The sequence below is a fragment of the Pleurodeles waltl genome, chromosome 4_1, assembly GCF_031143425.1.
Source record: "Pleurodeles waltl isolate 20211129_DDA chromosome 4_1, aPleWal1.hap1.20221129, whole genome shotgun sequence".
NCBI lineage: Eukaryota > Metazoa > Chordata > Amphibia > Caudata > Salamandridae > Pleurodeles > Pleurodeles waltl.
In genome coordinates this window covers 36,240,090-36,264,624 of record NC_090442.1, presented here as the reverse complement: position 1 = coordinate 36,264,624, position 24,535 = coordinate 36,240,090, and the positions used below count along the sequence as shown (strand labels likewise).

Here is a 24,535-nt window from a genome sequence, read left to right as displayed (position 1 = left end):
ATTACAGATGGCTCAACACAGTCACAAAGACTGATGCTCACCCTATACCCAGGGCAGATGAGCTGATAGATACACTGGCATCTGCCAAGTATCTGAGCACTTTTGCTTTGACTGCAGGGTATTGGCAGATCAAATTATCAGAAGATGCTAAAACAAAAACTGCTTTCTCAAGCATGGAGGGCATTAGCAATTCACAGCTATGCCATTTTGTTTGAGAATGCACCTGCCACTTTTCAGAGGTTGGTGAACACAGTCCTCCAAGGTCTAGAAGCTTTCAGTGCATCTAGATGATATTGCTGTCTTTAGCTCCACCTAGGATGACCAGCTGGTCCACCTTTGGAAAGTTTCGAAGGCTCTGCAAAAGGCAGGCTTTATTATCAAGGCTTCAAAGTGCCAGTTAAGGCAGGGGAAGGTGGTTTACCTGGTACACCTGGTAGGTGAAGAACAGATTGAACCACTGTAGGGGAAGATCCATACTATTTTAGACTGGGCTCTCCCTACTACACAGACCCAGGTCAGATCCTTTCTTGATCTCACTGGGTATTATAGGAGGTTCATCCAAATCTATGGCCCTCATTATGAACATGGCAGTCCATTCCGCACCGCCGGCGGTGGCGGTAGAAACCGCCAACAGAGGAGCAGTCTGGACCGCCAAATAAAGATCAAACAAAACTCATAAATCCCGTGCACCACCCACCAGCAGGAAAGGAATCCCGCTGACGACGGCAGAGTCTGCCCACAGGCCGTCAGAAAGGCCCAACCTGCCCCTCAAATTAAGAAACAACAATCCGCAACCAGTTCCGGGGCGGGAACCACCGCCACACAAGAAAAGAAACAAATAGAAGGAAACACTCACCGGAGTTCCACTAAACATGCAGCGGCAGCCATCGACAGAGAGCTGCAGATCATGCCAGCCTTGCTCCTTGCCATATATCTATACGACGAGATCGTTGACGAAGACGACAACGGTAAGTACCGCAACCTACGACACAAGGGAGGAAAGGGCAAACTTACATACCCACCCACTCCACCCACCCCGCAACGCCCCCCAATCCTTCCCAGCAGCACAAGTCAGACACCCCACACCAAGAGGGACGTACCCGACCGAGGTCACTGCAACTTGGCCATAGTACATACAATAGCCACATACCCATAAATAATTTAAACAAATACCAGGGTGGAACTGCGTGCAGCCCAAACACAGGCCACACCGAAACTTTATTATGTAGCTCAGTGAGCTCAACAGGGCCAATGGCCAGTCCATCAAAAGTCAATTGTCCTTGGCCACAACTGGCCACACCTGACTCCCACAAGTGCTGGGTACTCCACTGAACAGGGCACCATATGGGGATCCAGGCACCTCACGGGAGGTGGACGGGGGGTGGTCATTTACGACAGGGGTGGGACTTAGACTTGCGTGAGGAGGTTGGAGGGGGGGTGGGCTTCTCCTTTGAAGGGGGTGGGGGCTGTTTGGCTCAGGCAGAGCAGGATGCCTTAGGCTCTGAGCGGGCCTTCTTGTTCACCGGAGAAGGGGCAAGGGAATGGGAAGGCTGGACCGAGGTGGGCTGCGATGTGGAAGGAGCGGAAAGGGCAAGGAGGTGGTCACATTATGGGACAAGACGGGGTGGGCCAATGGGTTCGAACAGGTCTGCACAGGAGAGGAAACGTTTTTTGGGAGCAATTGGGGTGGGCATGGATGAGGGCGTGGGAGTGGAGGCAGAGGGAGTTGATGTATGGGGTGTAGGTATGCGTGTAGTGGGTGCCGGTGACTGCTCAGTATGCTGTGGTGTGGTGGATGTCTGATAGGTGGGTGTCTTGGTGTGTTTGAGTGTTTTGGGAGGTGGGGGGTGGACACAGTGGGAGAAGACAGACAGCTAGTGTGGATGTATGTTGGGTCGGTGTCTGCAAGTCGGGTGAGTGTGCTGCATGTGGAGGTGGTGAGTGCAGGTGTGGTGTATGGGGTGCATGTATGGCTGTCTGCTATTGTGGTGAGTGCAGGAAGAGGAGCAGTAACAGTGAGTGAAGGTGCAGTGCACGAGGGTGTGGATGTAGAGGGGACAGACAGGGAGGCGGAAGAGGCGGGCACACTGGGGGAAGTGGACGTTGTTGTGTGTGCAGGTGTCTGTTGGCTGTGTGAATCCTTGTGGTGGGATGTGTGGTGCTTGTGTTTGGAAGTGTGCTTCTTGTGTGTTGATGTGCCTGTAAGCGGGTCTGATTGTGTGCCTTGGACGGGTGAAGGGAGTGGGGTGCTGGAAGGGGTAGAGGAGGTCGGAGGGGGGACGGAATGGCCAGGGAAACTGGCTGCTGTCAAAGAGGAGGCCAGAGCCTGAAAAGATCTCTGTAGGGCAGACACGGCACTGTGAATGCCATCCAGATAGGAATTTGTCTGCTGCACCTCTGATGCTAGCCCCTGGATGGCATTGACAACGGTTGTCTGCCCTACAGAGATGGTTCTCAGGAGGTCAATAGCCTCCTCCGTGAGGGCAGCAGGGCTGACTGGGGCAGGGGAGGAGATGCCTGGGGCGAAGGAGACGCCCACCTTTCTGGGTGGGCAGGCACGGGCAATTCAGTTGGGAGCAGAAGGGAGGGCGCTGATGGTATAGGGGGTGGTGGAAGATCTCACGTCGTGGTTTGTCCACTAGTGTCCGCCACTGCCGGAGGACCCCCATCGGAGGAGGTTTCAGAGTCACTACCTCCTGTGGTAGTAGCCTCCCCCTGGAAGTCCCCTCGCCCTCCCACCCACTGGTCCCCTGGGCGTCCGTTGTCTCGGAGGATCCGTGGGCCGCTGCCTCCCCACTTGCCGGTGCCTCAGCTCCCTCGCCTGATGTTGATGCTGTACCAGACAAACACAAGAGAACAGGGATGGGGAGACAAAACAGGAGAGACATTTGTAAGTAGCTGAATGCTAATACACAATGGCTAGACATACACCTACCCAGCAGACACTCACAACAGGCAGCACAGTGCACTAGGCCCATGACCATTGCAACGCTGTACGCTGTGATGTCAACCGCTAGCGGTCTTAGGTCACTTCCACAATGAAGGGGCAGAACTACATTGGGCAGACATTTTGCCATCACCTACCCATTTTGAAATTCGTAATATTCACTATGCTGGGCCTACTAGCCATATGAAGCACCTAGGGCTCTATCCATTGAGTATATAATCACACATGATTTACTCTGTTCCCTCTTAGTGATTTACATGTACATCTGTCAGGTTGCAGTTATTGTACAGACACTACTATGAAGAATGCAGTGAATGTATGTAGCAAATATGCCAGTGTATGTGTGCACATGACTCCTTTTTCTTACCCCTCTAAGGTACTGACCCTTCTGGCGAGGAAGGGTACCATCAGTGTACAGACCACTTGTGGATATGGGGACCATGGTGGAGCGTCAGATCATAATCACCTACAGACTCACACGTGCGTGTGACCTATGTGCATTACTGGATCCTGCACTGACTTCCGGAAATCGTAATCAGCATGCCATTCTAACTGAGGTGCAGGTGCTCTCCGCACTCCATTTCCTGGCCATAGGCTCTTTTCAAGTGACAGTGGGCATGGGTGCTGGTTTCTCACAGCCAATGTTCAGCCAGGTACTGACAAGATTTCTGAATGCATTTGTACAACATCTGCAATCCTATGTGCGATTCCCCCAGAGTGCTGACCTCCCTGCCATCATGTCTGACTTCTATGCCTTTGCAAACATTCCCCATGTTATAGGTGCCATTGATGGCACCCACATACCTATCATCCCCCCAAGAGTGAGTGAACAGGTGTACAGAAACAGAAAGAACTTTCACTCCATGAACATCCAATTGGTATGTACTGCAGACCAGTACATATCCCATGTGAATGCCATGTTTCCGGGTTCTGTCCATGATTCCTTTGTGCTGAGGAACAGTAGTGTGCCACAGAAGATGGAACAACTACAAGAGGATAGAGGGTGGATCATAGGTAAGTTTGCCTGTCACTAACTGACACATTGCAGAAAAACAGCCTGTCTGACTAAGGACATTACAATGACGACTCTGTATTGACCATTTCTCTAGGTGATTCTGGCTATCCAAACTTGCGTTGGCTCATGACACCAATGAGGAATCCCAGGACGGATGCAGAGAGGAAATACAATTAGGCCCATGGACGTACTAGGAGGGTGATAGAGCGTACTATAGGTCTCCTGAAGGCTAGATTCCGGTGCCTACACATCTCTGGGGGTTCCCTGGCCTATGGGCCTGATAAGGTGTGTAGAATAGTGGTGGCCTGCTGCATGCTGCACAACGTGGCAGTGAGTCATTCAATCCCCCTTTTGAAGGTGGAGGGTGCTATAGGTCCTTATCAGTTACCTCAGTTACCTCAGAGAGGTGAGTAGATTGATGGTGAGGATGAGGAAGGGGAAGATGTCAATACCAGGAACCAACTGATACAACTCTACTTCCAATAATTGTGTGGGACTTCAGCCTGTAAATGTGGGTAGTGACTGAAAGTGTTAGTGTGCCATGTCATCTAGGGGGAATTGGTCATGATAGGCGAGACATGGACCTCTTCAGCATGGTACTGACAGACATTATATGCATTCCCTTCTTGACTAATTTGAAACACACATTACCACCACCATACACAAATTGACAATAAAGTTTTCCCTGCCAGTTGCATCCATACTCCACTTTGTTCAACATTGAAGACAGGGGACAGTGTTACAGGTGAGATATGTTGTTTATTGGTGGAATACAGTGAAATGTGCTATGTACAGTGATGGAAGTCGTGATGGTTGGGTGTCCTCAAAACCGACTTGGTGGCAGGCCTGTTTGATGTCATAGGTGGGTCCTATTTGTAGTTTAGTACTTTATTTAGCCCTCAGCTAAGTGCAGTTGCTGAATGGGTACGATGGTTGCTTGGCAGTAGTAGCAGCGTCAATTGTTGGGGAGGGGCTTGTTCTTAGCTGGGTTTCCAGTGCCATATCTTGGCCTGAGACTACGTTTGGGCGCCTGTTGTGGAGCTTCTTGGGGTGGCATGGTTGGGCCTTGTGATTCCTGGGAGGGTATTTCCTGTGCTGTTTCAGATGCTCGGATCATCTGTTGCTGGTTGTCCAGGGCTGATGTGGGCGCCTCTTGTCCGGTGTGGGTGTCTAAGTGTTTGTTTACCAACTGCTGCAGTGTTCCAGCAATGGTGGCCATTGTGGCATTGTGTTCTTTCCACTGCTCCATGGCATGTTGGTATTGTTCCAGCTGCATCCTCTGACTTTGCTCCAGGGTGGATACAATCTGTGCCAACCTGTCTTGGGTATGTTGGTAGGCCCCCAATACTTCTGCAATGACGTCCTGGGCTGCTGCATCTATCCGGTGCCCTACCCCCTGACCGACTGGGGCACTTGACCTTGCCCTGGCCCCCTGTGGCTGTGTCCCCTGCGCAGGTCTTGACGTGCCACTAGTACTGGGGCCCTCGTCTTCCTGCATGTTGGGGGTGGGAGACTGTGGCCTCTGTAGCTGTGTTCCACCTGTTTGTGCCCTGGGTCCACTGGTGTGGGTACGCCTCCCCTGGCCTGCTGGTCTTGACTGGGTGTTAGGGGTGACATTGTTTTCCTGGGTGGGGCTGCTGCATGGTGAGCATCCAGGGCTGCTCATAAGTGTCCAGGGATCCTTCACCATTGTCCTGTGATGTACCTCTGTCTTCCTGGAGTGCTGTGGCACTCCTTGTCCCCTCCATTAGGGTTGCATGGGTGGTGGTGCCTGTTGGGGGACATAGACATGTATGTTACATAGGCATGAGGGTTTGAGGTGTACTGAAGTGTGCAGTTTTGTGCTGGTGTGCCTTCCAGTGGCCTTCCAGGGTGCCTTTGTGACGTGGACATTGCATTTAGTGTCAGTGGTGGGGTTACATTGTGGAGGAGTTATTATTCCATTGTGGGTATGTGCAGGGGTGGGTGGCTGTGCACAGCAGGAGTGATGTGGGCCTGGTAGTGAGTTGTGGAGGATGCAGGGTGGTGGATGTGGTGGGTAATGGCTGGGTGGGGTGTGGGTCTAGGTGGGTGTGGGTGGGGTGGGGAGGTGCATGCATTACAGGTATGGTGTATATGGGGTCATTGTAGATGACTTACCAGTCCATTCCTCCAGTGAGTCCAGTGAGTCCCTCTGGGTGCAGGATAGTGAGTACCTTCTCCTCCCAGTCGGTGTAGTCGGGTGGTGTGGGTGGCGGTCCTCCCCCAGTCTTATGCACTGCGATGTGGTGCCTGGATGCCATGGCCCTGACCTTCCCCCGCAGGTCGTTCCATCTCTTGCAGATGTCGTCCCTGGTGCGTAGATGGTGTCCCACTGCATTCACCCTATCCACAATGGTCTGCCACAGCTCCATTTTCCGGGCGATGGGTGTGTGCTGCACCTTGGACCCGAATATTTGTGGCTCTACTTTTAGGATCTCGTCCACCATGGTCCTTAGCTCCCTTTCAGTGAAGTGTGGATTTTTGGGGGGACACATGGTGAGGGCGGTGGATGGCGTCGGGACTGGGGACGGGGTTTGGGTGCTCCTGTGTGGGTCGCTATACATGTCCTGTCTGCTGGCGTTCTCTGTCTGGCTCTGGTGCTCTCTGCTTCTGGTCCTGGTTTCGTTGCAAGGGATTGTGGGGTGTGTCTAGGGGTGTTTTATGGTGTTCTGGATGTGTGTCAGGTGTGGGTGCTAAGCCTAGCCAATGTGTGCACTGGTTGCTGTTGGGCCCACTTGCCGCCCGTGGCGGTCGCAGCCGCCAATAGTCGTCCGGCCTCCACTGTCCACCAAGGTGATTTGTGCATCATTATTTGGAGGGCGGGGTGTGGGTGTGCTTGGCGGTGGCGGGGTGGGTGGGCATCGGGATTACCGCCAACAGGGTCCTGGCGGGGAGTGGTGGTCTGGGAATTTTTGTCAGGGTTGGGTTTTTCGATCATTATATGGTGGGTTTCCATTCAATGCCACCGGCGGGATTCTGTTCACCGCCGCCACGGCGGTCAGCGGTCTTTCCAGCCATGTTCATAATGACCACCTATGGCTCTATTGTTGCCCCTCTTAATGACCTCACCTCAAAGAAGATGCCTAAAATGGTATTATGGACAGCTAGCTGTCAGAAAGCTTTTGAGGAGCTAAAGCAGGCTATGTGCTCTGCACCTGACTTAAAACGCCCAAACTACTCCAAGAAGTTCATAGTACAAACTGATGCTTCAGAGTTAGGGGGTTGGGGCAGTTTTGTCACAACTTAGTACAGAGGGCCAGGATCAACTAGTAGCTTTTATCAGCAGGAGGTTGACCCCCAGAGAAAAGAGTTGGTCAGTTATAGAGAGGGATGCCTTTGCTGTGGTCTGGGCCTTGAAGAAATTGAGACCATACCTCTTTGGTACTCACTTCATTGTTCAGACAGACCACAAACCTCTCTTATGGCTAAAGCAAATGAAAGGAGAAAACCCTAAATTGTTGAGGTGGTCCATTTCCCTACAGGAGATGGACTTTACAGTGGAACGTAGATGGACTCTCCAGATATTTCCACTGAGACAATGAAGACTTATCTGGGCAAGGTTAGCCTTATTGTCCCTCTTTTGGGGTCGGTTGTGTAGGAAAGTACCTTCTTTGTGCCATGGTTACCCCCATTTTCTGCCTAATGTCAATGTGCTGGACTGTGTTCACTGGCATCCTGGTAAGCAGGACCCCAGTGATTATGCTCCCTCTCCTCTAAATGTTGTTGTTCCATACTGGTAACCCAGTATTTCACCCATAATTGGCATACTGGTGCCCCTTTATAAGTCCCTAGTATATGGTACCTAGGTACCCAGTGCATTGGGGTTCCAGGGAATCCCTATGGGTGGCAGCGTACCTTTTGCCACCCATAGGAGCCCATGCAAAGGATTCTATAGGACTGCCATTGCAGCCTATATGAAATGATGCATGCACCCTGCCATTTACACTGCACCATGTTGCATATGTCACCCCTATGGCAGGCCCTTCAACCCTGAGGGCAGGGTGCAAAGTACCTGTGTGTGAGGGCACCCCTGCACTAGCAGAGATGCCCCCACGAACTCCAGGACCATTTTTCCAGACTTCGTGAGTGCGGGGACGCCATTTTACATGTGTACCGGACATAGGTCACTACTTATGTCCAGCTACATAGTGGTAACTGCGAACATAGGCATGCTTGGTATCAAACATGTTGGAATCATACCCCAAGGCTTTTGCAAACATTGGTTGTATGATTCCATGCACTTTTGGGGCTCCTTAGAGGACCCCTCTATTGGCATTCCAGTCTTCTGAGGTTTTCCAGGCAGCCCCAACTGCTGCCACCTCTCAGACAGGTTTATTCCCTCCTGTTGCTTGAGAAGCTCAAGCCCAGGAAGGCAGAACAAATGATTTTCTTTGAGAGAGGGTTGTTACACTCTCTCCCTTTGGAAATAGGTGTTACAGGCTTGGGGGAGGTAGCCTCCCCAAGACACTGGCAATGATTTGAAGGGCACATTTGGTGCCCCCCTTGTATAAGCCAGTCTACACCGGTTCAGGGACCCCCAGTCCCTGCTCTGGCATGAAACTGGACAAAGGAAAGGGGAGTGACCACTCCCCTGTCCATCACAACCCCAGGGGTGGTGCTCAGAGCTCCTCCAGAGGGTCCCTATATTTTGCCATCTTTAATTCCAAGTTAGCAGGGAACTCTGGGAGCATCTGAGTGGCCAGTGTCAGCAGGTGACGTCAGAGCCCTCCCCTGATAGTTGACCAAACCCCCTTTCAGGGCTATTTAGGGTCTCTCCTCTGGGTCTTTCCTCAGATTCGGATTGCAAGACTCCAGCAGGAATCCTCTGCATCCTTTACTTCACTTTCTCACTGAAGAAACTTCATCTGGACCCTCCGGAAACTCTACAAACTACAACAAAGAAGCAAAGACGACTTCTGAAACAGGGCATCTTCAGCTCCTGCCAGCAACTGCAACTGTTTCCCAGTCGTGTATCCTCAGAGGACAGCATGTCTTCAGCCGGCACCAGAAGAGCGAAGGAATCTCTCTTGGGGTGAAGTAGTCACTCCCCTGCTTCAGCAGGCACCTCTCTACATTGACGACCGGCTGTGTGCATCCCCTCTCTTGCTGAGCTGCATGGTCCTGATGGTCCAGACGTCCAACTTTCCAAGTTTGGTGGAGGTAAGAGCCTGCCTCCCCATGCAAGACAGTACCCCGTGCACCGTATGCTTTGCAGTTGCCAAGGCTTGTTGGCATCCTTCCATGAAGTTCTTCATGCACTGTGCAGCTCTGACCCCCAGCACTTCATCCTGCGACGCACATATTCCTGAGTTATTCTCTGGCAGTGTGGGAGCCTTTGTCGTACTGCTGCATGGGCCTCCTTTTGCACCTCCTTTGTCCCCATGCTGTGGGATTCCTGTGCATGCTGCCTGGTCTTCTGTGGGCTCTCTGAGTTGCTGAGAGCCCCCGCTTGTTCCCCCTCCTGGGTAGAGTCCACCTGGTCCTTCCTGTCCCGGGCAGCGCCATTTTCCGCTAACCACGAGCTTTACTTGTGCCAATGCATGTTGGTGGACTCCAGTGACTCAAACCAGACTGCAATCATCCATCTGGCGTGGGACATCATCTTCACCAACCAGGAACCCGAATCCATCTTCTTTGGTGCAGTACTGACTATTCTTCCTCACCAGTGGTTCTTATTTTGCACCATCATCTGGGTTAGCAGGAGCTCCTGTTCTTCCTGGACTCTTCTGTGCTTCTTGGACTTAGTCCCCTTCTTCCACAGGTCTTCAGGTCCAGGAATCCGTTGTTAGTGTCTTGCAGTCTCCTCTGGTTCTTGCAATATCTTCTTTCTCGTGTTTCTGTGTGTTCTAGGAAAGTTACTGTGATTTACTCCTGCTTTCTTGGGCTCTGGGGTGGGTTCTATTACTTACCTTTGGTGTTTTCTAATACTCCCAGCGCCCCTCTACACACTACACTTGCCTAGGTGGGAACACAACTTTCGCATTCCACTTTTTTAGTATATGTTTGTGTTCCCCCAGGCCCATTTCTAACTATTGTGATTTTCACTGTTTGCACTGTTTTCTAACTGTTTTTACACCTGTTTCTGCATACTATTGTATATGATTTCTGTATTACTTACCTCCTAAGGGAGTATAGCCTCTATGGTATTTTTGGTATTTGTGTTACCAAAATAAAGTACCATTATTTTTGTAACACTGTTTTCTTTCATGTGTGTGAGTACTGTGTGACTACAGTGGTATGGCATGAGCTTTGCTTCTCTCCTAGATAAGCCTTGGCTGCTCAGCTACAGATCTGCTCAGCTACAGGCTTCTAGAAACTACCTACACTACACTAACAAGGGATAAATGGACCTGGTATAATGTGTAAGTACCTTACGTACCCAATACAAACCAGGCCAGCTTCCTACACTTGGAGACCACCTCCTTGGTTCTGGGCACCACCTTGTCTGTCCATCTGTAGATTTTGTTTTTGATGGAGGGATTGTATCCAGTGTCAATATCGTGGGATACACAAGTTTGTAAGCCCAGGGTTGAGGGAGACGAGAGAGGCAAACTGTCCCAATAGCTGGTGACAGTCCATCTGCTGCTCTGTGGTCAGAGTAGGGGAAAGGTTGACACCATCCACTGACCCATCTGTCTGCTTGGATGACATGAGATGAGGGAGAGGTTCACTCTCCAATCTCCTCCTCTACTCCATCATCTGTCAACATGGTGACCTCCGACCTCTCATGGTGGGGCTTCAGGCATTTGAGGTGGAGGACCTGAAAGGTGGTTTCTGGGTTCTTGAGATCCACCAGGTAAGTGGACTCCTCCTTCCTCTCAATCACCTCATAGGGCCATGCTCAACTGGCTCCATCACCCTTACATTCAGGTCAGGCCTACGCTCAACCAGAGCTGCCTTCTGCTCATACCTTTGCTTCATCACTTCTGGCTAGCTTCTGAGTTCTCAGAAGCCTTCATCCAGAACGTCTACATTTGATTGCAGCAGACTAGCGTGTAACTAACCACATCCTAAGAGGACTTCTTGGGAACTGAGAGGTGCCATTACTGGGTGACTATAGAGGAGCTCAAGAGAGCGGAATCCTACTCCTTTCTGCACTATTCCCTTTATGCAAGGAGCAGGGCAAGAGGATGTCCCACTTCTGCCTCATGGGCTCCGGTAGGCCCATAATCAGGTCTTTGAGGGTCTTGTAAAATCTCTCAACAACCCCTATAGTCTGGGGGTGATAAGGTGTGAAGAACTTATAGGTTACCCCAAATTGCTTCCACGTGGACTTCATGTACATGGACATGAAGCTGATGCCCCTTTCTGACACCACTTCCTTGGGAAAACCCACTCGGGTAAAAATCCCTGTCAAGGTCCCAGCCACTGCAGGTGTAGTTATGGTCCTCAGAGGGATGTTCTCTGGGTAGTGTGTTGCATGGCCTACCAAACCCAGGGAAAGCCTGTTGCCCAAGGCAGATTTGGGGTCCAAGGACCCAGCAATGTTCAAGCCTCCCTTTCAAAGTCGGTGCCAACAGGCTTGGGTCTCAGGGGGGCTTGAGCTTCTTCCTGTTCTTCCCACTGGCTTGGAAGGTGAGACTAGTCCTATAGAAAGCATCTGAGGCTATCATCATCTGGGGCCAATAAAAGTGGGTAACAAGCCTGTCAAAGGTTTTTTTCCTGCCCCAGATATCCTGCCGGGGAATCTCCTGAGCCAAACCCAGTAAAAAGGGCCTGTGTCCTTGGGGAACCATCAACACACGTGCTGCCCCATGCACAGGTGACTAAGAGGAGGCTGTTCTCCCAGTAAATAAGGTGATCACTGATCTCCAGAGATATCATCAGCTGCTTGCACTGTGGTCTGCTGCCTCAGCCTCTCTGGGGTTGGGCAATGTCTCTGCGCCTTGCAGAATTCCTCCCTGGTAGGCCCACCCTCAATTTGCCATCCAGCAAGCTCAGGCAGGTCTCCTATAGAAGCAGTGTCCTCCCTGGTTGGCTCCAAGGCCGCCTCCTCCAGCACCCCATCTACGGGTACTGCAGGAGCTTCATAGGCTGGTTTCCCACGCCTCTGCCCTTCCATTTCTTTGCATCTAACCATTCTCCCAGGCTCTCTTGTCTCTCCTCCCTGTCTGCATCATGAATGGATCACTTCAGGATCAACAGTAGCCCTCATGTACGGACTACCATTGACCGTTGTGTGATCTATTCCTGTCAGGGTCACTAGGTTCAGGCACACCAGTGGGGTAGCGTTTTCACCAAGACAAGTTGGGGAAAGCTGGGTGGTAAGCTGTTTGTTAATCCCTGCATGTTCCTGTAGTTTATGTCACCGAAATGCAAGGAAAATTTGTGTTTTTATTCAGCGTTTTACCTTTGCAGGCATTCTGGGGAATACACTTTGGGGAGTCCTCACAAGCGATACCTCCTTAGACTCCTCTTGATGTCTACTTTTCAGAAATGTCTGGGTTTGATAGGCTTCCCTAAAAGGTTCCCGATCTCAAGACTAATTAATATACTCACCTTAGTTATCATTATCGCCAAAGTATGTTTTGGGCCCTTCCCTGTGGTGGGCACTAAGCCTACCTACACAAGTGAGGTACCATTTTTATTGGGAGACTTGTTGGAGTGCTGGGTGGAAGGACGTTTGTGGCTCCCCTCAGATTCCAGAACTTTTCATTGCTGAAATGTGAGGAAAATTTGTTTTTTAGACACATTTTTGAGGTGTGTAAAGGATTCTGGGTGACAGAATCTGGTGAGAGCTCCTACAAGTCACACCATTCTGAATTCCCCTTGGTGTCTAGTTTTAACAAAATGTATAGGTTTACTAGGTTTCCTTAGGTGCCTGCTGAGCGAGTGGCCAAAATTCACAGCTAGGCACTTTGCCAAAATCAAGTCCGTTTTCAGTGGAAAAATGTAATGTGTCGATGCTGCATTTTGGGGTGTTTCTGTCGCGGACACTAGGCCTACCCACACAAATGAGGTACCATTTTTATCACGAGACTTGGGGCAACACAGAATGGAAGAACAAGTGTTATTTTCGATTGTCTTTCTCTACATTTTTTCTTCCAAATGTAAGACAGGGTGTAAGAAAGAAGTCATTTTGTGAAATGCCCTGTAATTCACATGCTAGTATGGGCACCTCAGAATTCAGAGATGTGCAAATAACCGCTGCTTCTAAACTCCATATTTTGTGCCCATTTCAGAAATACATAGGTTTCCTTGATACCTGTTTTTCACTCTTTCTATTTTACCAAATGAATTGCTGTATACCCGGTATACAATGATAACCCATTGTAAGGTGCAACTCATTTATTGGCTCTGGGTACCTTGAGTTCTTGATAAACCTACAAGCCCTATATATTCCCACAACCAGAAGAGTCCAGCAGACGTAACGGTATATTGCTCTTAAAAGTCTGCCATAGCTGGAAAAAGATACAGAAGAAAACGTAGACCAGAATAGCTGTTTTTTTCAACTCAATTTCAATATTTTTTTATTTCAACTGTTATTTTCAATAGGAAAACTTTGAAGGATCTACACAAATGACCCCTTGCTGATTTCAGAATTTTGTCTTCTTTTCAGGAATGTTTAGCTGTCCAAGATCTACCATTAGTTTCACACCCATATCTGTCACTTACTGGAAGAAGACTAAAAGCATAAAATAATAGGAAAAATAGGGTATGTCCCGGTAAAATACCAAAACTGTATTGAAAAATTTGTTTTTCTGATTCAAGTCCACCTGTTCCTGAGAGCTGAGAAGACGATGATTTTAGCATTGCAACCCTTCGTTGATCCTATTTCCAGGGAAAACACAGATTCTTCTTCTGATGTACCTTTTTCCCATTTCTCCCCCCAAAAAACACATTTTAGCTGTATTCTGGCTAATTTATTGGTCCCCTCTTGGGAAACCCACAAACTCTGGGTACCTTTAGAATCCCCAGGATGTTGGAAATGGGGGCCTAACTGCAAACAACCCCAAATAGCCAAATAAGGGCTCAGCATCGGGGGGGAAGCCCAGCAGCTAAGGCGTTAATAGCCTGTTTGGTTTCTGCTTCAAGAGGGTATTGAAGGCCCCATCAACCACTGAGTAGATGTAAGACATCAGGCACCGGCAGGCCTCGAATAATGCAAACACAATGGGCATAATTAATGTATTGTTATGTTTATGGATGCAGGAAGGTGAAATTTTACACTGAGCCAAAACAAACACAACATAAATACCTCTCAGCCTTTGAAGTGTAGAGCTAGAGTTGTTTTGGACGAGGCCATTCAAATGCACGTATGTTAAAGATTCTATTGAAAGTGAGGACTGTTTTAGGAGAGGTAATTCTATTGAAGTCAACATAGAAAGGGTTTTGCTAGTTTGGCGTAGAAGATAAAACCATGAAGGGTGACACAAACAAAATAATATAGAGTATCAGTGCTAACTTTCTAACTTTATAATAGTGGCATTTTCAGAATTGCAATTCAAAATCCAATTTACCATTAAAGATGGCTTTTAATTAAAGTTCTTTAGAAACCAAACTTGTCCTGTCTACCTGCTCTCAATTAGAAGTTACAGCTTTTTAAGTGACTTTAATGTTATCCTATGGGCCTTGGAGGAGTGAAAAACAAATGTAAAAGGTTTTCACCACCAGGACATGTAAAACTTAAAGATACATGTCCTACTTTTTAGGGGTGAGCCTGCGTCGCATGCGCTTGCGCTTGCGTTTCATTTGCAAGACGCTTTTGGAGTTAGAAAAGGGCTCGGAGCCCCGTCCATGTCACGAAAGTGTCTTTCATTGGTTCGTGGGCTTGCCTGTTAAAATCTGCTTGCATTCATTAGTGGAAGGTACGCTTACGTCATGCCTTTTCTGGTGGTTAGCCCTCCTCGAGCTCAGCGACCAAGTACTGAAAACATGTGAGGCTCGCTGTTTCCCACCAGGTTTGTGGACTACTTTTTATCTTTTTTTCCCAGCTTGATCTCACTTGGCAGAAGTCGAGCGCTTTGCATAACATCGACCCTGTTACGTAGATAATTGCACTTTTGCCGATAGGTTCAACTACGAGTGAACTGTAGCAGCGCGATCGCGCTGTTTTTTTCCATTTTATGTGGCAAGAAAAATACGGTTGGGAGTTTACAACTGCTAATAGTTGTAACTCGGAGAAATGCGAGACCCTATTACATTGCAAATGCTTGTTTACATTCACTCCACCCTGCCCTATTGGCTGTTTAGGGCATACTCTAGGGGTGTTGTATATGTATTAAAAAGAAAAGTTTGGGCCCAGCAAAATAATTAATTGGCCAGGTGAAAATGGTGGTTTAAAACTGCACACACAGGCTGCAGAGCCATGTTTACAAAGGATATTTAAGTGGGTGATACAATCAGTGCTGAAGACCCACTAGTAGCATTTAATTTACAGGCCCTGGGTACATGTGGTACAACACTTCTAGGGACTTGCAAGTAAATTAAATGTGCCAAGTGGGGATGAGCCAATTCGGCCATGTTTGAGAGAGCGAGAACAAGCACTTTAGGACTGGCTAGTAGTGGTAAAGTGCAAAGAGTCCTTTTTAAAAAAAAAATACCATTGACATTCTAAGAATATATAAAAACCATACAAAACCACCCCGCCCCCCCCCCCCCCACCACGCAAAACACAGTAGGAATACAATAAATATACAAAATATCCTTTCAGACCATATAATTAGTTCACATAATTCATAGATTCCATGCCTTCGTGTACCCGAAAAGGGATAAACAGGAGAGAAGTGCTTGGTGCAGTGAATTCATTCATTCACACTGGCCTATGGACCCTCAAAGACAGAAGCCAATAATCCCAATGGTATGACATCATTCTGACCAGATACTTCAGAGCTATAAGCCCTCCCACTCATCCTTTTGGTTCTTAATCCACTCTTCAAGTGGACCCAAATCATTAGCCCCCTTTTCCATATTCTTTGGCCCTTCCGCAGGTAGCAACTTCACACATTAGTTAGTTCTGCCTTTTTAGCTAACGGCTCATTCTTGCAGTGTGTGTACGAGAGAAACTACAAGTCCCAGAATGCAGTTGCTGCTGTTTAAAAAAAACAGTAATGGTTAAAAGTTCCAGGACAGCTCTGATTGAAAAGGGGAAAAACATTCTTTCTCCCATTCCCAATTCAAATGAGGGACTCAATTTTGTAGCCAGAAAACAATTTAATTTTAGCTTTTAAATGCTTAAAATTCACACCACTCCATTGCCAACAAGGACTTTTATTTCACCCACATTTTTATCAAATCTCTCTCTTCTGTTTTTTTAATTACATCGTGACATGGTGGTGGCAAAGTCTTATTGAAGAATCATGTCCACATAAATAGGAACATTAGAAAAAATGTTGTCCAGTTTAATTGCAGCTGCTGCCTCCGTTTTCATATATTTAATTAACCACAAAAATGTATTTTAAACAAAATTGCAGTAGAGAAGAAACGCAGGCTATTTAAAACCTTGTTAGAAATAAATCTATTGTAATAGAACCAGCTCACAAGGGTTGAGGTTTAGTTGTGATTGACAGTGATAAATATGATCAAGAAATCTTACGCCAATTTAATACCCCAACACACTACAGATTAATCACAGAGAACCTTTCTACAGAGTTAGCGGTCAGATTAAGGAAATCTCACAACTGGCAGCAGACATAGGGTGGATGTGCAAAAAAGAGTTTGAATTTCTGAATAGTGTAGACCCCAGAATGCCAGTTATATACGTCCTTCCCAAAATCCACAAAGACCTTGAACATCCCCCAGGTAGACCTATAATTTCAGCCTGCGGGTCCCTCCTTGATCAATGGACATCATCAATAAAATAGTTAAAATATAACAAAAACAGTGAACTTCTTGTGATGTCTGATATAGAGGCACTCTATACAAATATTTCGCAAGATGAGGCCCTAAATGTCATTAAAGAAGTAATTGCATCAAAACCAATGCCCTCACAATGTCCCAACTGAATTTTTGGTATCCCTGGCCTCGACATGCTTTAAGAATGTTTTTGCTTTCAAAGATGACCTGTACCTACAGATCAAGGGATTAGCGATGGGGTGTAGCTTCAGAGGAAGCAGATATTTAGTGAGTATACAACACTGAAAACCTTTTTAGGAACAATATTAGGCATTGGTTCCTCTATCCTGAATATGTGCTCATGATCTGAAGCAGCACCAAATAGCCACTTTCTGCTTTTCATGACTGGCTGACCCCAGGGACAGGAGATATCAGATGCACTTTCTGATATGACAACACTCATTCTGGTAAACAATGGGCATTAATGTGACACTACCCTTAGTTATGAGGGAGGCTGTCTTCAGTAGATTAAAGATGGGTTGGGGGTATAAAAATAAAAGCTATATATATATATATATATATATGATGAAAAGGTGCCCTGAGATGGACTAGATGAGGTTCTAATGCCTGCAATGCATCTGTCTGCTTTGCATATTACGTTTTGTTTGTTTACTTGCACTTGTTGAGCCCTTTTTTATTGAGCACAGTCATAGAGTTGTTTGAAGATAATAAAAAGAATATTCGACACAAACAGAAAAATTAGGAAAACGCTGTTCAGTATAATTGCATCAACAGCTGTCTACATTAATGAAACCCAAGGTGTCATTTCAATTCCCTGCTGCGGCGGGTTTCTGTCCGGGGCCACCAGAGGGCGCTCCTCACCTGCTGATGAAATCCACTGAATACATTGTATGAAAGGGAGAACGTTTCCTCTTCCGGGTTAGCGTCGGCAGAGGCAGCACCAGCAGCGGATGCTGACATCACTTCCGGCTTCTCCCTCTGTGTCCAGCCTGCTGCAGAGGAGGACGGACCACCCTGTCTGTCTTTGCAGTTATCTTCATCTTCAGCCCCCCAACCACCCCACCCGCACCCCAAATCTGCACCTCCCCATCAGCCCCCGCCCAAGGAGGAGGAGAGAGCCTGGAAATGTCTGCACAGGTTTCTGCTCAGGTAGGAGATTGTCAGCACCTTCTGCTGTGTTTGTAGAAATAGACTGAATAATCCTGGAGGAAATCTCTGCCAGGAGCCGGGCTGAGCTGTGCTCTTCTATCCGGGGGCCTCTGGGGGGCTTTCCTTCCGGCCTTGTGGGGTGTTTGTGCCCATCATTAGTGTTAAAGAGGGGATCTGTGCGCTTCACTGCATCTTAGAGGAATCTGTGCACTGCACTGCGTCTTACTGCACTGTGAGCAGTCTGTACACATTGCACATTACTGCACTGTGAGGAATCTGTGCACTGCACCTTACTGCACTGTGAGGGAACTGTGCACTGCACCTTACTGCACTGTGAGGAATATGTGCACTGCATCTTACTGCACTGTGAGGGAACTGTGCACTGCACTGCATCTTACTGCACTGTGAGAAATCTCTACCAGGAGCCGGGCTGAGGTGGGCTCGTCTATACGGGGACCTCTGGGGGGCTTTTCTTTCGGCCCTGGGGGTGTTTGTGGTCATCATTAGTGTTAAAGAGGGGATCTGTGCACTGCGTCTTACTGCACTGAGGGAATCTGTGCACTGCATCTTAATGCACTGTGAGGAATCACTGCACTGCATCTTACTGCACTGAGGAATCTATGTACTGCATCTAAATGCACTGTGAGGAATCTGTGCACTGCATCTTACTGCACTGTGAGGAATCTGTGCACTATATCCTACTGCACTGTGAGGAATCTGCACTGCAGCTTACTGCACTGAGGGATCTGTGCGCTGCACTGCATCTTACTGCACTGTGAGGAATCTGTGCACTGCATCTTACTGCACTGAGGTGTCTGTGCACTGCACCTTACTGCACTGAGGGATCTGTGTGCTGCACTGCATCCTACTGCACTGAGGGATCTGTACACTGCACACCATCTTACTGCACTGAGGAATCTGTGCACTTCACCTTACTGCACTGTGAGGAATCTGTGCACTGCATCTTACTGCACTGTGACGAATCTATGTACTGCACTGCATCTTGGTTCACTATGAGGTATCTGTTTGCACTGCATCTTACTGCACTATGAGGAATCTGTACACTGCATCCTACTGTACTATGAGGAATCTGTGCACTGCATCTTACTGCACTGTGAGGAATCTGTGGACTGCACTGCTTCTTACTGGACTATGAAGAGTCTGCACTGCACTGCATCTTACTGCACTGTGAGGAATCTATGCTGCATCTTACTGCACTATGAAGAGTCTGCGTGCACTGTAAGCTGCATCTTACTGCAATATGAAGTTTCTGTGCCACTGCACTATGAGGAGTCTTTGTCACTGCATTGCATCTTACTGCCCTGTGAGAGATCTATGAACTGCACAGCATCTTACTTCAATGTGAGAAATCTGCACACACTGTGAGGGATATTCACTCCACCTGGTGTTGCTTTTTACTGTGACAGAGGAACAGAATTTAGAGCATAGATAATCAGTCAGAAATAAATGTATTCCAATAGCCAGTATTTCTGTTGCATGACTTATACCTCCACATTACCAGCATCAAGAGAAGATTTTTCGAATTTTTCTGTTGTATTTTACTTTGGGTTTGCTAGTTTCTAGAGATCCACTTTGGCTTTAAACTAAGAAAAAACAAAGTAGGCTCGTTCACTATAATCCTACAAAACGTTTGTGAGGACACCTGGTGCTGACTCAATGAGAACCTCGTTTAACTTGCCAACATCTCAGGGGGAAGAAGGAATTGGATTTTTCCCTAAATTAAGTTTACTTGGTATAGATGTCGCCTGCTATAGATAGCAATCCCTGGTAACTTCCCAGAGAAACCCCGTTGTTGTTTACTAGATGTCTGAAATAGGGTGTGGATTACACACCCAGCCTCCTGTGACCCTGCCACAACTTCCCTGAAGAAAGCCTGGCAGAGACAAGTCTAAAACATTCTCTAGTCTAGTTGGCTGACTTCTCCAAACTCCAAAAACGTCCCATTGCTGATTTAGACTGATTGGAAGACAGTTTCACGAAATCTGATTGAATTTATTGTATTGTACATCCCGCCCGTTGTCCTGGGTGAAGGAGGCTGTGGCAGACATAATTTAACAGAACTGCTCTGATGGGTGACGTCATTGTTGGGTGACCAAAGAACATTTTTGGCCCCTAAGCAGTGGCATCCTCTTTGATGTATCTGTTAGTGAAGTAGTGCCACATCTCATCTTATGCCCCCCACAGTAGAGTACGTAAGCCCTTCAGTCTAGTTTATTAGAAGCCTCGTTGGGCCACACTATGCAAAGATACCAAGATGTGTGTCAACCTATCTGGAAAAGTTGGCCTCAGCCTCTGATATTACTTTGTTTACATCAGTTGCTGCTGGTCCCAGCCTTCCTTCAGATGCCCATTCACTGGCTCGTATTACTGCATTGTTTGCTATGTGTTTGTGCGGTGCTATTGTAGTAGCTGCAGCTTGTTTAACAAACGTGGCACTCTATCCCATCCAACTGCATCTTACTATCTTACTGCAAAGATAGTGCACACTTCCTGCAGCAATAATCCATCACCTATTTCTGTACCAACAGACAATGACATGCCTACCAGAGACGTCTTAATTAAAGCCATAAACAGTACATAGTTTGTGTTCTGCTGGGTGTGTTCAGCCTTCTAGTCAGCACTTCTTTCAGCCTCTGTTCACTGAACTCCACTTGGAAGGCTTACACGTTTGTTTTCACAAAGATGATCTCTGATTCCGGCAGGTCACAGGAGCGGCCTACCTCTGTGTGCCGCAGCCTCTTGTCCCTTCCTGCGCCGAACTTGCCAAAGCATTATTGTGGTTTGTAACTTTTCAAGTTTCAAGGCTTACTCGCTCATTTATTCTTTTCATGTGGTAGTTGTATCTGGAGTGCAACTGTTTTACACCCACACTGGTTCCTTCATCATTCTCAGAAGTCTCAACTGTATCAGCAGTACTATCCCAACTCCAGAAAATGATACCGTACTAAGCGAGGTTGAGCCTCTTGAGGAAACTCTAGTGTCTTACAATATATTATCCTCATTGATGGTGTATACCACGCAAGTCTGTATCTGACTGCTTGTGCCACATAGCAGCAGCCCAGCCCACATAACAAGCTGCAGCTGTAATACCCTTAGTTCAAGATTTTGGATATTCACAGGATTTCTGCCACAAAGAAAACTTCTGTCTAATTTAATTACAAAACATGAAGTATGATATGTTTATAGAAGCATGCATCTGCGTATCCCTCAGTAGGCGTCTGGTCATGATACTAAACCAAGGTCAAACCTTGCTTGTCTCTTAACCCTTTGTTATCCATGGTACACTTGCCATTAATTTCTACCTCATCTTGGGCACCTTGTTGTGCCATTGAAATCTATTCTTGCACCAGCTCTCCTACTTTGGGAGCCACCGGTCAGTAGTTTTGAAAACCTTATCAGAATACTTCAAATTAGATAGCCCATCTATGACTTCTTGGACGCTCTGCAAGACATTAAACGTTGGTCCAGGTCAAATTCGTTCCCCCACCTTTCAGGAGCTATCAAAATCTGGAGGATACATAGATTCTCTAAAGAGTATCTCTCAGGGAGGGCGAACACTTAGTACTCCTCTAGGCAAATTATTTAATGCTCTCTGAACTCCATCCAGATTTTGTGGCCAACTCAGTTTTGTACTTAATAGTGGTGCCGTGCCCTATTAATTCATTGCTCAGCGCAAACTGGGTGTGAGTAATGTAGACATACTCCCAGAGCAAACATAGCATCTCTTTGCAGCGAACGCAAGACCATTAATTGACTGGACTGTATGAACTGTGATCTAGATAATGCAAGTCTTTCATGAGTGCTCAACCATCAGCATTGCTTTGCTGTCAAACCCACAAGAATTGGGAGCATAAATCAACACCAACTAATAGATATGTATCGGCTTTGTGGTATATATGCTAGTTGTGAGAGGTGGAGGGCTAGGGCGTAGTGCTCTACCGACAGATGTCCCAAGCCCCCACACGAGTTGGACGCAATGGGTGTAGCAGATGCCAGCCGTGGGTGTAGGAGGCTGGCCTGGCTTATAGTGGGTACCTGATGGCACTTAAACCTTGTGCCAGGTCCAGTTATCCCTTATTAGTAGATTAGTAGTGTTCTAGCAGTTTAGGCTGATAGAGGTAGCTATAGCAGGGGAGCTTAGGCTGAACTAGGAGACATGCAAAGCTCCTACTCTACCACTTATATCATATATACTATATCATTAAAAACACAATACTCAGGGTTACTAAAAATAAAGGTACTTTATTTTAGTGACAAAGTGCCAAAAATATCTCAGAGGATATACTCTCTTAGGAGGTAAGTAAAATACACAAAATATACACACAAACCAAAATCAGGTAAGTAAAACAGTCAGAAAGTAGTGCAAACACTGTAGAATAGAATAGGATGCAATAGGCCTAGGGGCAACACAAACCATATATTCTGAAAGTGGAATGCGAACCACGAATTAACCCCTAGGCTAGTGTAGTGTGTAGAGGGTCGCTGGGAGTGTAAGAAAACACTAAGGGTGTCCAAGATACCCCATGCCAAGACTCTGAAAAGTAGAAGTAAAGTTACCCTACTTCCCCAGAAACACACTAAAGTTGGGATAGGAGATTCTGCAAAGACAACAACTGACTGCAAAGCACTGAAGACAGATTCCTGAACCTGAGGACGTGCAAAGGAAGGGGACCAAGTCCAAGAGTCACTAAAGTGTCCGGGGGGGGCAGGAGCCCACTAAACCCCAGATGAGGGTGCGAAATGGCTGCCTCTGGATGGAAGAAGCTGAAGATTCTGCAACAACGAACGGTGCTAGGAACTTCTCCTTTGTGCAGAAGATGTCTCACGGAGTGCTGGAGGATGCAGCGTTGTTTCTTTGGAGAAAGACCGCAAACAAGCCTTGCTAGCTGCAAAGGTCAAGGTTGAAGAAAAAGGGGGCTGCCCGGGCCCAGGAAGGACCAGGATGTCGCCACTTTGGAGAGGAGGCAGAGGGGTCCCACAGCAACACAGGGAGCCCATTCACAAGAAGGCAGAACCCGCAGAAGTACTTGAACACAGGTTCAAGAAAACTGAGCACGGCGGTCGTCTCAACACTACAAAAGAGGGTCCCATGAAGCCGATGGTCAACTCAGCGAGTTGAGCAGTGCAGGACGGAGTGCTGGGGTCCTTGCAAAAATGCACAGAAGCCCTAGCAGCTGCACTTCACGTGGTGCACAGGATTACAGTCTGGAGAGGGGAGGCAAGGACTTACCTGCTCCAAATTTGGATAGTTGCACCACTGGACAGTCTGGGTCACTTGGGTCCACCACCTGTGTTCCAGGGGTACTGGTGACGCTGAAGTTTGGTGCCTGCTGGAACAGGGGGAAGATTCCGTGGACCCACTGGAGATTTCTTCGTGGCTTCCAGTGCAGGATGAAGGCAGGCAGCCCCCAAAGCATGCACCACCAGGAAACAGTTGAGAAAGCTTGCAGGACTAGGCGCTACAATGTCACTGGTAGTCTTCTTGCTACTTTGTTGCAGTTTTGCAGGTGTCCTGGAGCAGTTAGCGGTCGATCCTTGGCAGAAGTCGAAGAGAGAGGTCACTCTGGTGAATTCTTGCAAGTCATTATCTGAGGAAAAGCCCTCAGGAGAGACCCTAAATAGCCCTCCGAGGAGGATTGGCCAGCTAGTCAGGTAAGCACCTATCAGGAGAGGTCTCTCATGTCACCTGCTGGCACTGGCCACTCAGAGGCCTCCATTGTGCCCTCACACCTCTGGATTCAAGATGGCAGGGGTCTAGGACACACTGGAGGAGCTCTGGGCACCACCCCTGGGGTGGTGATGGACAGGGGAGTGGTCACTCCCCTTTCCTTTTTCCAGATTTGTGCCAGAGCAGGGACTGGGGGGTTCCCTGAACCGGTGTAGACTGGCTTATGCAAGGAGGGCACCATCTGTGCCCTTCAAAGCATTTCCAGAGGCTAGGGGAGGCTACTCCTCCCCAGCCCTTAACACCTATTTAACACCCTCTCTCAGAGTACATTCTTTGTTCTGCCTTCCTGGGACTGGGCTGCCCAGACCCCAGTAGGGCAGAACCCTGTCTGTGGGTTGGCAGCAGCGGGTAGCTGCAGGGAAAAACCCAGAGAGCTGGTTTGGCAGTCCCCGGGGTCCATAGTGGAGCCCGGGGATGCATGGGATTGGCACCCCAATACCAGATTTGGCATGGGGGGACAATTCCATGATCTTAGACATGTCACATGGCCATGTTCGGAGTTACCATTGTGAAGCTACATATAGGTAATGACATATATGTAGTGCACGTGTGTAATGGTGTCCCCGCACTCACAAAGTCCGGGGAAATTTCCCTGAACAATGTGGGGGCACCTTGGCTAGTGCCAGGGTGCCCTCACACTTAGTAACTTTGCACCTAACTTTCACTAAGTGAGGGTTAGACATATAGGTGACTTATAAGTTACTTAAGTGCAGTGTAAAATGGCTGTGAAATAACGTGTGCGTTATTTCACTCAGGCTGCAGTGGCAGTCCTGTGTAAGATTTGTCTGAGCTCCCTATGGGTGGCAAAAGAAATGCTGCAGCCCATAGGGATCTCCTGGAACCCTAATACCCTTGGTAC

General features: G+C 47.9%; 1 protein-coding gene across 2 annotated transcripts in view; it reads left to right on the top strand.

Moving 5' to 3' along the window:
* The window catches only part of LOC138287331 (zinc finger protein 271-like), a 147,276-nt gene that overhangs the window by 90,516 nt on the left and 32,225 nt on the right, over window positions 1-24,535 (top strand). The window contains exon 1 of one of the 2 annotated variants that reach the window (XM_069227683.1): window positions 17,759-17,927. The exons of the other annotated variant lie outside the window; for it this stretch is intronic. The gene's annotated coding sequence lies outside the window, so the exon portion shown is untranslated. Of the gene's footprint in view, window positions 1-17,758; window positions 17,928-24,535 lie in introns of those variants that run through there. 2 annotated transcript variants of the gene reach the window in all.